Genomic DNA, 15083 nt, shown 5'->3' with positions numbered 1-15083 from the left:
TACTTCTGTCTACGTTTCACAGTGCTACTGAAATGTAAGTGATGTAAGATGTAAGCTTGGGACATAGGACACTACTTAAAGCACAGCACTAATCTATGCCTTAAAGGTCTATCAGTGTAAATAATACAAAACCAGTGGGTTTGGGGATTGCTTTTTGGGGCATGGAATGAAGTGGGCAGATCCTAACCAATCTTATTGTCCCACTAAGTCAGCATGTCAACAGCTTAGCCATCTATAAATGAACCTGTGTCTTAAGAAGAAACTGATTTCATTTAATTCTGTATCATTCTGCAAATAAGAGAACAGTACTTAGAAGAGATGGCACAATTCACTTCAGCCTTTCTGCTATAACTAACTGCTCCCCCAATTTCTAGACCACTTTCTAGTTTTACACACAATGATCCAGCTAGTACAAAACAGAGAAACTTCCCCTCCAGTGGGATGAAGGGAAAACAAAACACCAAAACACTTTTCAACATGCCAGCTGACCAAAATGTTGTAGATAAATATAAAGAACCCTATATTACATCTTTCTATGCACCCCCACTCCTAAGATACCAAAATAATGGAGGAACCAGCTGAGGTACCAATGCAGATGTGACCAAAGGGGCCTCAGGCACAGACAAATAAGTAACTTCTACAACTCTCAAAGCAACACAAGTTCCCAGCTGCTGGCTTCTCTTCCCCAGTGTAATAAGATGTAACATGAATTCAGTTTACAGTATGATGCCATATTTTTGCTGGAAGGCATAAGAGATCTGAATGTAACAATGTGTTAAATTGGAGTGTAGCACCTGTGCCTTACCACCAGCCTTTTGATTTCCCCAGGGCCAGAGATGCGCCTGTGACCTGGAGACAGGCAGCACAGGCTGACTTACTGTTTCCTAGGTAGAACTACCTGGGCTCAAGATCCCAAGGTCCCAAACCTGACTGCATTGTGATAGTGGTGGGGAGGAAAAGCAGACTCTGAATCACAGAAATGTTGAGGTTGGAAAAGACCTTCAAGAACATCGAACCCAAAACATAACACTGCAAACCCACCATTAAAACATATCCTTAAGTGCCACAAAATACTCATCTTTTAAATACCTCCAAGGGTAATGACTTGACCATAATGCTATCAAATGCTCCAGAGAAAGGGGTTAGTCTGTGAAAGAAAATATTTAACACCATTTACAAGCATCTCTCACAACATCTCCTCTCACTTGTCTGTGCTGCTGTAAGAAAGGTGGGCATATATTATAATTCAGGAAACTGCTTCAAGTAACTGCACCACAGACAGAAGCATCAACGTCTCCTACAAAAGGACACATTAGGGAGCTTTGTCTCTCCTATCAAATGCTTTTAAAACAACCCTCTCTGCTGCAGCATGGACTCTAATCAAACACCTGCATTCTCTCAAGGTATCTTACTGACATACATGGGCAATATGATGCATAATGAAAGGCACTAAAGCTTTGCTTCCCAGAAAATAAAATCAGACAGCTGATTTTAGCACAAGAAAAAAAAAAAAAAAAAGGAGGCTGAAGCTGTCACTAATGGCTTTATAAGTGTCTGATTTCTAATGCTAAAAGCTTCCTGCACTTAGGTTATGAATTTGGAAGGCAGAAATTATGAAACAAAAGTATGTTACACACTGTCTCACAGGCGTGTTAACTTCAACCTCTTCTGTGAAGGTAATTTGTACGTTGCAGTTTTCTGTATTTTCATTTCCTCTTCTTTTGGAGCAGCAAGAAAGGAGACATGTTGCTGAAAACATCTCATATTTCCTAGGCTGACCTTGTGTTCACTGCTTCCCCACGCAAATGAACGCCAAAATACCATGCCAATCCTTCTGTCCTGCTGTCTTTTCTCTTTGACCTCCAAGTAAGTACTCCTAAATATTCTGTGACTGCTTGGAAAAATCTACTGTATTCCCACCCCCTCAAACCATTCCTCTGTAAAACAGTTAATCTTGAAAATACAATGCTGTCACCTTCCTTTTGCAGGTTTCTGCCATTGCTGTCACCATGGAAACAATCAGAACATCAACTATGTCAGTAAGCATGATTTATAAAACATGAAAGTGACAAAGGTAAAGACTCTACATAAAAAACAATCAAGACAAAATTAGCTTGTTAGCATGGAAACATTGGCTTTAAAGGATTTTCAAGTTCATATGAATTCCTAGGGCAATATTGCAGCAAGCTATGGCCAAGGAGAGAGCTGTCAGTGCAGCATCATGCATGAAGTCACACAGCCAAAGGCTGTAACTATCTGCCAGGATGAAGTGTTGTAATCATCCTTCTTCCATCCATTTCCAAACACAGAAGCCAGACAGTAAAGTTAGTATATCCACAAAACATTACACCAATGTAAGAAACATTGTAATACACACAAACATTTGTTTCTTTGAGATTTATAAATAAATTAAGGAAGGCCCTTGCAGCTTGTATTGCCTGTATCTCAGTCATCTTCCCCTCTGTTCATCATCTTCATTCACATCTGCATCAGAAGCAAAGTCCAAGCCAATTATTCTTAGCTTCCTAACCAAACAAAGATTTAATGCAATTCTTAGAGAAACATCAGCTATAAAGCTTGGTTGGACAGCTATTCTGTTGTATTGTGGCTTCAGCAATGCAAAAGCAGAGTGCTTATTATCCCTGTAAGACAGGGTTCATCCAAGTCCTGTATGTGCAGAAGAAGCAGTTTTCCCCCTCTCCCAAGGCTCACCACATACTTCACTTTGACATGTTGACTCAATTACAGCACACGGGAGCCTCCAGGGAAAAAAAACACAGCTTTTTTAGACAACTCCCTCTCCACCACACACACATTCTCGTTGTGCTTATTTAGAAGCTCATTTCAGGGAATGTTTTGCCTTTCATCATCCCATTATGCTCTTTCTCTCCGCTCACTACATTACTGTGACGTACATACCCTATTTGTATTGCTGTTTTTCTTCACCTGTACTGGCTTAGAAAGTAAGTCACTACCCTCTCTCGAATTCAGCTACTGAAGTTACAATACAGACAGCAGAAACAAGAGGGGCAGCTTCTTATGCCAAGATAGAACATTTCAGCTTAAGAAAAGATAGCAAGGAAACAACTCAAATTAGAGCCACAGAGCACTACGAGAAGAGAGGAACTGACATGAAGCTGTGAAGCACTTTTAAAGTGTCATGCAGCCAAAAGTATAAGCGTACACTTTTCCTAGTAATTATATGGCAGACAATAAGCTCCAGGTGCCACTTCAGGTAGGTGAGACAGCTTGGCAACTAGTCAGTGACGGAGGGGTGACCCTGAAGAGTGCTTACTGTCTTTTAAGACTTGACTGAAGGACTTCTGCACATCCACTGCCTTCAATGCTACATGCACATAGACCAGATTCCCCTACATTCAGATTCTCTCAAGTACTTCAGTAAAATAGCCCACAGTATTCTTGACTTAAAAACATTTTTTTTTTACTGGATATCTTAATGACAGTTGGAAATTTACCACATTATTCCCTTTTTGCTACAGGACTTGCCACTTTGGCAGCAGTTGAAATGCTCTTAAGACAGAGATATTTCCTTGCTCACTTGAAACATACACTTTTGAGTCCAATTTCCAAAATCTGAGATTACATGCTTTGTCTGAGACTCCCTCTGTTAGACTGCAAGAATCAGCTGGGATGAACTGCCTCTCAGACAGGAATTGCAAGGAGAGCATGACTGAAGGATCAACAGGGTAAGGAAGAACAGAAGGAGTTTATAGATCACAGAACTGAGAGGAAAGGTAGAGCAGAGGACAAGGTAAGTTGAATTAATAAGTCTCCTGTGGGAGCTCTCCTTCCACAAAAGCACCTTTTAGAAACAGAGAGTGAATTTTGTTGCACTGTTTCCCTGGTAGTTAATGATTACATCAGTGCACAATATCAGGAAAGGCATAGTACAGAAGACAATTCAGAGCTGGAGTTTATCTTGCTCAAATTTGGACAATTTGAAATAAGCCATTCCACCCCTTTTGAAAAGTTTCATGGAATCCCAAATTAAAATATTCATGGAAAAAAAATCAGTCATTAGAAATTGACTCTCACATTGTACTGTGTAACTTTATATCCTCTTCTATTAGGCTCTTATTTTCCCCTCTTTGCTATCAGTCATGCATGCCCAGTCCCACCGATTCCCATTTGCCCCTCAGAATTAATAACAAGCATGGCCATGAGTTCCACAGACAAATATGGGCATAATAAAAAGTACTTCCTGTTAACAGTTTAGGTTTGGTTCTGCTCAGCTCTTCTGAATAACTCTTTGTTCTCCCATAGATCAAGTAAAAAGAAAGTTTTAAATTACCGGTGCTAAAGTATTCACTGCTTTCAAAATACTTCAGATTTGTCGTGTCTTTAAAAAGTTCAAAATGTATAAACTTTGAATCAGATTTATATGGTACTGTCCTACTTCTCATTTGTGCATGTGCCTCTCTACCCCGCTTCTGCATCCTTTTCTGCCATTGAAAGGGCCTACAAAATACTGTACTTTGAAGTTCAAGTAACACAGTATTTTCTATCGTGCATTCTGAGACCATAATTTGGCTACTGTAATCAGGTTGATGCTAATTACAATGTGACCTCTAGTAAAGACTGCTCTTAGGACTTCGAACACCAGTCAGTGCCACAACACTGAACTGCAAAAATCCAAGTGATAAACATTACAAACTTTTGCATTTACAATACCACTTCTGCAATTATGCCACTGAGATCACTAGGGAAGATCATTAGAAAAACTCATTGTTATACATGGAGGGAGCATTTATTCTTTGGGCATTTGGAAAAGAACCTAAAGGAACAGTAAACTCAGGTTAACTTATTTCTGAACAAGAAGTCCACACCATGATTTAAGATACTTAAGTTTATTACATACTGACTTCCTGTCTTTAAAAAGTTAAGGTCACCTTTTCTCAATGCATTCATGCAAACAAGTCTTCAACAGTCAATGTGGTGAAACTCTCCCATTCTCCATGTGCCTTCAGAAAACAAAGGGCAAGGTAGAAGAACTTGTTTTTCAAGTGAAAACATTTTCTTATGATGGTGGATCCACCAAAAATGAAAACTGGTTTTAGCAGACACCTGAATTGGGTACTTTGTACCAATAGTCAAAAGGACCCCATTATGTCACTACAAATACCATCCCCTATTGCTCTGTGATGGATTACTTTCAACCTCGCTACTTGGATATAACTTCCAATTATATTCTTAGCAGGAAGGATTTCATTAAAAACCAGAACACTAAACTTAGCCAATTTATGGAAGGAAAACATGAGCAACAGGGGACGAGTTTAATTTTATCAGCTATCTGAGCAGAAATACTCAGTGCCAGAAAGAAGTCCCTGAAGTCTCATGCATCATGTACATAACTACGCAGAAATACTGCTTTCTTAGGGTGACTGGAAGTATAGCCACAGCTGACCATCTAACACAGTATTTGCACATTTAACCAAACGTATTTGTGATTCCTCAAGTTGGCCAATAAGCATTAAAGACTGAAGAAACCAAGCATATCTGGATCTTCATAAGATAAAGAGATGATATCAGAGAAGAGAAAAGCTTCGAGCATTTATCAACGTGGCAAACCAGTACTAGTGTGGAAAAAAGAGTTTTATTATCTGTGATTCCACTGAAGAAGACAGAAAATTTTTATGGGTCTTGCTTATAGAAGGGCATACAAAGGAATCAAATACAGAACTGAAAAGAACAACATAATCCTGTTTAATGGAAAAACGTACTCGGTGTCCAAAACACATAGACATTTAATCTTCTCAGGCTGTTCTTGGCTAGTATATCCAGAAAATAAAATTGTGTCCATTACCTCTTCCTCTTTGCTTATCTGACTAGTGAGCTAAATATCATCATCTTACTCTGGGTTCTTGGCATTTCATTTTAATAGATTAATGGCAACAGAAAAGCCGCAACATTGAGTAGCAAACACCTGCTATTTTCTTTGCCTTTCATATATTTTTAAACAGGACTCTGAACTAAAAAATACATTTCATACACATACCCAACGTTCACAGGTACAAACCACAGAAAGGAAGGAACAAGGCACTGCATGCAGTATAACCGAGCCACAAATACAGGCTAGTCTGTATTAACACTACCTGCAGCAAACTGAACTTGCTCCAGATATTCTGATTCTCTAAAACAGAGAATCAACAAGGCAAATAAACTTCAGAAAAAGTATTTGGTTTGGAAAATGACAGTGATTCTCAGTCACGTAACAGTTGTCTCCAAAGAAAATAAATTAATCCAAAGCACCCTACTGATTCTGTGCTGTTCAGGAGCCGGTACTTAGTATTGCCTACATGCAGACACAGCTGGCCCAGCAGACTCTCCAAAGGAGTCGCACACTAGCAGAACTACAGTTAAAATCAACATGTAAACCCACATCACCCCCATTCTACATAGTATACCCCAGCTATTTCAAACATCCTTTCTTATTAACATAAGGAGCAAAAAATACTTTTTTGGCAAAAATGAACAAGTAGCAAAAAAAGAATAAAGTGTAATTTATTGCTCTGTAAATACATTAATTCTATGAATTAATTGCATTGTTGACATTTGTGCCCTTTTCCTTTGGCATAAACAAAATAGCTAAAAAGAGCTGAAAACAGAACCTCTAAACCCAAATGAAGTTGGCTATCCACATAGGGAAAGAATATGATGACAATCATATGACATACATTCATCACATTTTTAAAGCAGTTCTGGAAACTGCAGATGCTCAGCAATAAGCGCAGCGTAAGAAGTTAGAACAAAATGAAACACCTGAAAGCATGATTGTTGGCAAGGATCTATTCCCAGGAAGGACTTCTCAGCAATTTTTCAGACCCAACACACATCCAAAGATTCTACTTTGTGGAATCTCTCCTTCTCTTCCTAGTTCATGGGAAACTTCATCTCTCTGCCAGACAATTTAAGAGAAGCTGAACTGTAAATTCCATTAACTTGAACTCCGAGACAGCAACTCGGCTACTGTGAGTCACTGACAGCTGGGACCTGCCAGCCTGGGAGAGACACCAAATTCAATTCAGCGCAATATCCACCCCTGTATACTCTAGTCCACAAAAGCCAGCGCATCTGAAAGGAATCACAAGGATACTACTGCTTACAGGAGAGGGAGATGTCAGTCTGCCTGACAAAAAACCCTCAGCAGGGCCTGCGTCAGGCAGTTGCTGATAATACATCCCTAACTGTGCAGAGCTCCTCAGCAGAAGAGGACTTCACATTCAAATCCAGTGTTTCTAACACAGAGGTCCAAAAAACTGCCCTGCACCAGAATTTCTGGTTTGAGTTAGGATCTGAAAAAGGGGCTTAGAAGGTTTTCCTGCATTAAACTTACATACTTACAATCACCTCCACACCACCAGTTCTCTAGGTATGGAACATGAAGGGTAGCATTCGGTATGTTACTGTACAGACTTGAAAGATCCCTCTAACACATTCCACAACAAAGAGGATGTTCAAGCCTTCCTCCATCATGAATCAGAACACAACCTGATACATCACATATGAGCAATCTGCTTCTTTTTGTACTTAAAATTACACTGCTAAATCAACCAGTCTTCCAAATGAAGAAATATCTGGAATCAGACCAAGCTGTCTGATTAACAAATCTGACTTGTGCATTATATACTGCTTTTGTTAACTGCATGAAGTTACTGCAAGTCTACAACTCAGCCAATTACATGGATATGACAGAAGGCACACAGTAACTTATTTAGAAAGGTGAGATAAATGACAAGAGAAAAGAACCAAAAATTCAGATCCATAAAACTCCGTCTTTTATAAAAGTATCGCATTTGGAAATAAAATTAAGAGAGTTTGAAGAATTTGGGGTTTTTGTTTTCTTTTTGTTTGTGTCTCTTTAAGGAAGCCATGCCTTCTAGAGGACAACTGCAAAAACACAAGTATCCTCAGTAACTGCCCTAACGCTTTTCAACACGTAAGTTTTGCTTGTGTTTAGGGCCTGGTCTACAACAGTAAGTTTTAGAGAAAAGGAAACAAAATGCTATTCCCAACTCAGTTGTACCACTGAGTCTCACATGATTTAGCTGCTAACAGTAAAAGCCCAAAGACGCTTAAGCCTCAAGAGTACCATGGTAATTGCTGAGCTAAACTTTATTGGAAATGATTATTCTCTAAACCCCCCCAGGTACAGAGAATTATTCTTTATTATTACTTAATACAATTACCACCTCATAATAGTAACTTCTTCCAGGCCAGATCCTTACATCTATCTGCCATCTCCTGCTATTAAGCTTCCTCCTTGCTTGCCTGCAAATCCTTCTGTGTATTGTATTCCTCACAACCGCTCTTCATCACCTCCTGAGAGAAGAAATATGCCAAACCTAACTGAAAACTCCAATTCATACCGTTGTTCCAAATGCCAGTCAGGGACACACTTCTGACACATAAGACTAGTTTCTGAGCTTAGGAGATTTTAAGTGTCCTTAGTCAGAAAGGTTTTTCTGACTCACAGATATCATAGAGCAAGAGAATAACGGAACAAGATCTTGCTCTACCAGGCACATATATCTATATGCAAAACCAGGAAAAGAAGCTTGCATTGCTTTTCATGATTTCAAAGACATAGCCTGAAATTTAGTAGACAACTCTGAAATGACCAAAGGCCAAAAATAATAACCCCAAAACCAACCATCCAAACACCAAAACAAATAAAAAACAAGAAATAAAAAAGTGTAAAACTTTTTGGATATTAAACTCCGTGAAGCATTCCTATAAGGTTGGAAACATGACTGCGATACACATTAATATGGACTTCCAACATCAATAGACAAATCTTCTGAGACAAGATGAAAAGGCTCCACATCAGACCAATAGCAAACTGTGTTGTGAAAACACTCTGATTTTTAAAACAAGTGGATAAAAAAAAAATGGAGAAAAAAAAATTAATCAAATCAAATCCAAATTGCAATTATAGAATGGGAGCTTTTCCAACCCCTTTTAACAAATGTCTGTATCTTTCCTAAGAAGTGTTTAACAGCTTCTTTCAAGACAAGGCGATACTTAAATCATTATTTTTTTGTAGTTAAGAAAAAATTTATTAGATATAATAATCACATTTGTCTCAATACAGGAAAAATGAAGCAAACAACAATAATAACTGACAAAAATTCAAATCTCAGTGTGTCGTTTCATCAAGAATAAAAGTCCAGCTTTCTAAAGGAATATATAATACTTGCTTTTAATCTCAAACATTCCAAGACAGTTTTTTTCATAAAGCCAAGATTATTTACTTTACATATCTTCTTGTATAAAAAACCTTTTTAGGCTACTAGTTGGAAGTTTCTGGAATGTTTTACCCATGACCCTCTATGGTCCCCAAGATATTAAGCTAATGACTCTATGCAGAGCAGTTTTACACACAGAGGTAGACAACATCAGTATTTTTACAGAATACAGAATATGTGTAAAGAAAATTGTCTGCAGAAGACCAATACATACATAGCATCAGACAGCTTAAAGTTGTATGGCTGTTTCTGAAGAACAATCTTCAAACATTATGGATGACATCCCCATTTGTGATGGTTAATGCAGTCTCATGGAAAACAGACCAATATAGACTTTATCACACACTTAATTTCATCTACCCTTCCTTACAGTACTAACACTCTCCTATAAACAAGTTTTGTTTGTGTGCAGATAGAGCACAAACATTATTTTTCAACCATAAAGCTCCCTTTAAACTCTTGTAAAGTTTTCAAAAGTTCCCTTTGGTGCTAATCCTCTGTTGCTTTACTCTATTCACTGCCAATTGGAAACACTTACAAAATGACACACCCCACACACACTGCACCTCACTGACTGAAAGGTTTTGAGAAATTCCTGCTAAGTACTCGCAGCAGAGCAATACCATTTAACTTATCTCCTATCTCATAAACAGCCTTCTCAATTTGATAAAAGCTTTTCTTTTTCTTTCAGTTAATGCTTAGGTACCTCAGCTACTTTCAGAAGACAGCTGATGTGACAGACACTAGATTTGATGAAGAATTCACACAACTATGTCAGTAATGGGTAGTCAAGCACTCCTCTCAGCCACTTCTTCCCATGCTGGTCATAGGGTAGAAATCATATTTTTATTACTGTTTATTTTCAGTGTCTCAGAGATTTTTCTAGCTCTAAATTCAGACCTGTCCTTTCTCCAATGCAAACCTAGATACAGTTTAAGGTGACAGGTTTGGCAAGTCTAAATTTATCAGTTCTTCTGAACATAAATCTGCATCAGAGGATGGAAGTTAAGTACTCACCTTTTCAGCAGCACCTTTGTTCCGAAGCCAGCACACAGAACAAAAGCCAACAATGCCTGGCTCACAAGCACACCCTCCACCTGGGGAAAAGAAAAATACAACCAAAGAGTAACATGGGTCTGCACCAGAGATACACAGGACAGGAAGATCAAAGTGTGTATACACATTATGAAGATCATTATACATGGGCTGAGCAAACAACTACTTTGTTCTAAACACGAATTATTCAACAAGATCATGAACACATTGCGCCTCCTTAAAAACACAGAAACTGAAACGGAAGACTATTTCTTAATCTTTGAAACCGATCCCCAATTATATCAAAAGAAAAGCAGAAAAGAGAAGAACCTGCTAAGAACCTCCTGGTTTAAGAACTGACAGTTCACCAGTCAGACCATCGCAACTCCTATGACTTTGTAAGCGCCATGGCACAGAGAACTTGGCTTTAAATTTCACATGAACACCTTTGAAAAAGTTAACACCATGAAAAAGTTAAAACACCCTCAGAAGTCCCGAATACCGGAGCTCAGACAGCAGCTTAAATCCTTACACAGACTGCACACAGAGACAATGTAAAGAAATGCAACTCAGCATCATAAATACACTGCCTCTCAGTGCTGTTTGAAAACTAAGGTTTAGGTCTTCTGATTTACAAAGGAAAACCCCAAAACTGGTACATTTCCAAATTCTTTAAATAATCACCTCAACATTAATCCCATGGCCGCCTTCCAGCCAAGAGGAGTCAGCCAGCAAATACCAAGCATAGCCATGTCCTGGCACTCACAAGCCAGCAAGTCAGGCCACAACTTCATTTGGCAACTCCTTGCTGTCTTCCTTTGCTCCACCACAGCCCAACAGTCACCTGACATCTATCCAGACAAGAAGCCACTAAGAGTAGTGGTGAATATGAACACCTTTTACTATTTACCTTATCACACAAGTCAAACAGAGCAGCTTAGAGCAGCTCTCCATCCTCACACATGCAGTCAAACCGACTTTCTGACTAAAATTTACATGCACCTTGTTTCATTAAGGAAAAATTCTCTGCTGCCTTGCCCTACACTAAAAGGGTTTTTGCTCCTGTTCTTACCATCCCATCAGTTGCAGGTTGGCTGCACATAAACAAATAGTAACTCACAGTTTGGGAGCTCCTTCACCATCATTTACCTCGATGCAAACAGGAACAAGACCAGACCTCTATACCTGGTATTAGTTTGCTCCCATTTATTTGCAGCTACAGCTTTTAGGCAGAACGTAGCAAGAAAATGCTCTTGAAAGTCATTCCCAAAGCTCATTCACCTTTCTTCTACTTTTATATCTTTTTTACATTGCTTGCCCACATTGCTTGCCCAACTGTCCCTTCTTAAAACATTTATCTAAAGAAAGACAGTATCTAAGACTAGCATGCAATAATGTAGATTTGAATTGGTAGGAAGCATTAGGGAGGTAAAATTAAAGAGTTTAGAGAGGCTGCCAAATTGCCCTAATACCCCATAAGCAAACAAATTAAATAGGTAAAAGAGACTTACTGATTTATTCAATCTATTTTCATCAGAAAGTTGACTCTTTGATGCTAGATTATTTCCTGAATCTTTCTACCAATCTTACATATTTTTTCACATATAATTTGTTCTTCCAACCTTTCATTTGGGCAGAATATTCCATACTTTAATATATTTCATAATCTCACTCCCTTGTTTTATAGTTATGGCTCTTCTCACCTTCTTAATTAGTTTCTATCTTTCATGTACGTGCCTTTCAAATATTTGTAGGCTCTTATCATGTCTCTCAGCTACACTTCTAGTTATCACATAGCCAAGGTAGGCTCATTGGTCCCTTGATCTGTACTCCATCTGCCATTCGACCCTCAACTCTCTTTAGCTGGTTTACATCTGTCTAGAAACGGGATGTTTGGGCCTGCACACTTGGCAAGTTAACTCTCACAGTTGTTCAAGAAAGAACTTCTCCTTAATTTGTATAACCCAAAGCCATGTTACTTCGGGTTTTGTTGCTGTGATACATCTGCAAACTAAGTTATCTGCTGTGCTGCTACTCACCCCAAAGGCTTCTGGTGCTTGGAAAAACAGTAGTGCTTTTCCAGTTTCGCTCTTCCCCTGGCACACACACAGACATGTTTCAGGTTAAACTGTTTTTGACTGCATTCTCCCCACAAATGGGAAATACCTGATTTTGATACTCTCTTATTATTTCTAGTATCTCTAGTTCTTCTCTGTTATGTCTTCATCTACCTTTGAGTCACTTTCAACATTCAGCATCTTAGAAGTTCTAAAAAACAAACCAAAACAAAAAACAACAGCCTGTAATAAAAGCATTAAAAATGTACATTTCTTAGTATGAAACAATGATATCTCCACATGGCTAAACATGTTCAGCACTACTGCATCCACTTTTCTGTGACTGCTGAGAATTTCCTACTCTCACCCTCCTACATTACCCTAATGCAAAAAGAAAAGACTGAAGCAGATAATGCAATATACTTTAAGCCAGATATCATACACAGGTAAGCCAGCAACACCGTCAGAAGGCAGCAGGTATCTCCCTTCCTCACACATTAGCCAGCTGCACACTGCCTTTGTCCTGTTGACACTGTCCTGTGCTGGCGTAGCTATGTATTTTTCAGTTTCAGATCTAGTGCACTGTGCATCTGCACAAATACTTGCAATGGCACTATGCACCAGATTATGTAGGGACAAGAGAAGAGTGGGACTGTGTGAGAACTTATGTCACTGAAAAATGCCCATGCAGTACTGGTCCTGTATTCCCATTTGTAAGCACCACGCCAGCATAGGAAAGTAAACCCAAAATCCTGTAAACTGGGAAGTCTGCAAAAACCCAAAGACTTCTCAGGAACAGAGGGAAGGAGAATCCTTCTGAGCATGTGAACACTGACGATTTCTGCATAGTTGAGGGGACAAGATGAATTGAACACAAGGTAGAATCTGTTGAAGAGCTGCATTCTTTCAAGGATTAGAAAAAACCCAATGGAGTAAAGGAATACAAGAACACATTGTTTAATGGAACTTTCTCAAAAGATTTGGTCAAGTCCTTCACAAAGGGCTACTCAAGTCACTCTGCAGGCAAGAAGAACAAAGTACTGTCACAAGCAGGAAGCTGGCAATAAAAATAAAACGAGAATCACTGATCAGTTTTGAGCGTGGAAGAAGGGTATTTGAAGAGCTTTCAAAGATTAACAGCTATTTTCTTTCAGGCTGTTACTAAACAGATGCAGAAGAAAGCAAAAATTTTTTTCAGTTGAAATTTTATTTCAACTGAACACAACTTCTAGTGATGGAGGTTGAATACACAGAATAATGTGGATTACATTAGGAAGTTCTAACAGAGAGAGCTGTTGGGCAGTTTGGGGCCACCGCAACAAAGAAAATGAGAAAGACAAAAACAGAAAGAGAGAGGGAGGTCTTTAATTATGAGCTATAAATTACCTGTAGTTCTTCTGTGAGAATTTACGTCGTGTGTCAGTCAAAACACTCATTTGATCAGCATGGTAAAAAAGACATTTAGAAAAGATAATATTGACGTTATATATATTAGCATTCTTTAGTGTACACTTTCTTAACACGCTTCTTCACCTTTAATGTGTTTAAGTTCACCTTGACTGAAACTGTATTTAGCAGAACAAAAAATCCTCAAGAAAATGCAATGGAAACTATCAGAGCAAAGAAAGTGATGCTTAAAACTGAAGGCAAGCTGTACAGACACAATCCTGCTACGCTTGAAATCACAAACAACAGGCTGGGAAGGAAATTCTTTCAGGTGGAATCAGTGATATCTAAAACACTGCCAACACATTTGCCTGTTATCTCTACTAACTAACATCTGCCAGGACAGAGCATCCAGAAGGTCCCTAGGCAATCCAGTCTACTGCTTAACTATTTGCCCTGCTGGAAAGCTTTTTGACTCTGCAACCCGAGTCTTACCCTGGTGAACTGAGCCGTATTCCTGGTCTTGAGCACAGAGAAGAATTTGTTCTTTTTCTCTCTGCAGCACACTTTAAATTGTTAAAATTATTTTAACTTCTCCAGCCTTACCTTCTCCTGAGCTACTTGCAGTTGGTCCTCATCATTCCGCAAGCATGGTGTACAAAAACAGCTGCAACAGTCCATCGTTCCAGTTCACAGTCAAGAGAAAGATTACGTGTCTCAGATGACAGGCTCCTTCATATATATTATTTGCACTATTGACTCATGTACAAGGTATGATCCACTACAATACCTGCTCCTTTCCCCCAAGCCTATTACTAAGCTAGCCTTTACTGTTCATTATTTGTGCAGCTGGCAGATCTTGTTCAGCCTGGAGAAGGCTGCGCAGAGACCTCACAGCAGCCTTCCAGTATCTGAAGGGGGCCTATAGGGATGCTGGGGAGGGACTCTTTGTTAGGGACTGTAGTGACAGGACAAGGAGTAACGGGTTAAAACTTAAACAGGGGAAGTTTAGATTGGGTATAAGGAAGAAGTTCTTTACTGTAAGGGTGGTGAGGTACTGGAATGGGTTGCCTAAGGAAGCTGTGCATGCTCCATCCCTGGCAGTGTTCCAAGGTCAGGCTGGACAGAGCCTTGGGTGACATGGTTTAGTGTGAGGTGTCCCTGCCCATGGCAGGGGGGTTGGAACTTGATGATCTTAAGGTCCTTTCCAACCCTAACCATTCTATGATTCTATGAAACAAGAACGCTTACCTTAAGCAACAACAAAACACTCAATAAAATTAAAAGTCAAGTTATTTAAAATGGAAGGAAGGAATTAAGGGAGAAGAAACCACTCCTA

General features: G+C 39.1%; 1 protein-coding gene across 2 annotated transcripts in view; it reads right to left on the bottom strand.

Moving 5' to 3' along the window:
- Positions 1-15083, bottom strand: part of NDST2 (N-deacetylase and N-sulfotransferase 2) — a 138086-nt gene that overhangs the window by 99166 nt on the left and 23837 nt on the right. Inside the window, exon 1 of one of the 2 annotated variants that reach the window (XM_061451303.1) lies at positions 10284-10358. The exons of the other annotated variant lie outside the window; for it this stretch is intronic. The gene's annotated coding sequence lies outside the window, so the exon portion shown is untranslated. Of the gene's footprint in view, positions 1-10283; positions 10359-15083 lie in introns of those variants that run through there. 2 annotated transcript variants of the gene reach the window in all.

Source organism: Pezoporus flaviventris, unplaced genomic scaffold (assembly GCF_033815535.1).
Source record: "Pezoporus flaviventris isolate CSIRO_AGI_PZ_B2104156 unplaced genomic scaffold, CSIRO_AGI_Pfla_v1 ptg000001l, whole genome shotgun sequence".
In the NCBI taxonomy this organism is placed as follows: domain Eukaryota; kingdom Metazoa; phylum Chordata; class Aves; order Psittaciformes; family Psittacidae; genus Pezoporus; species Pezoporus flaviventris.
This window is presented reverse-complemented; position numbering and strand designations above follow the sequence as displayed.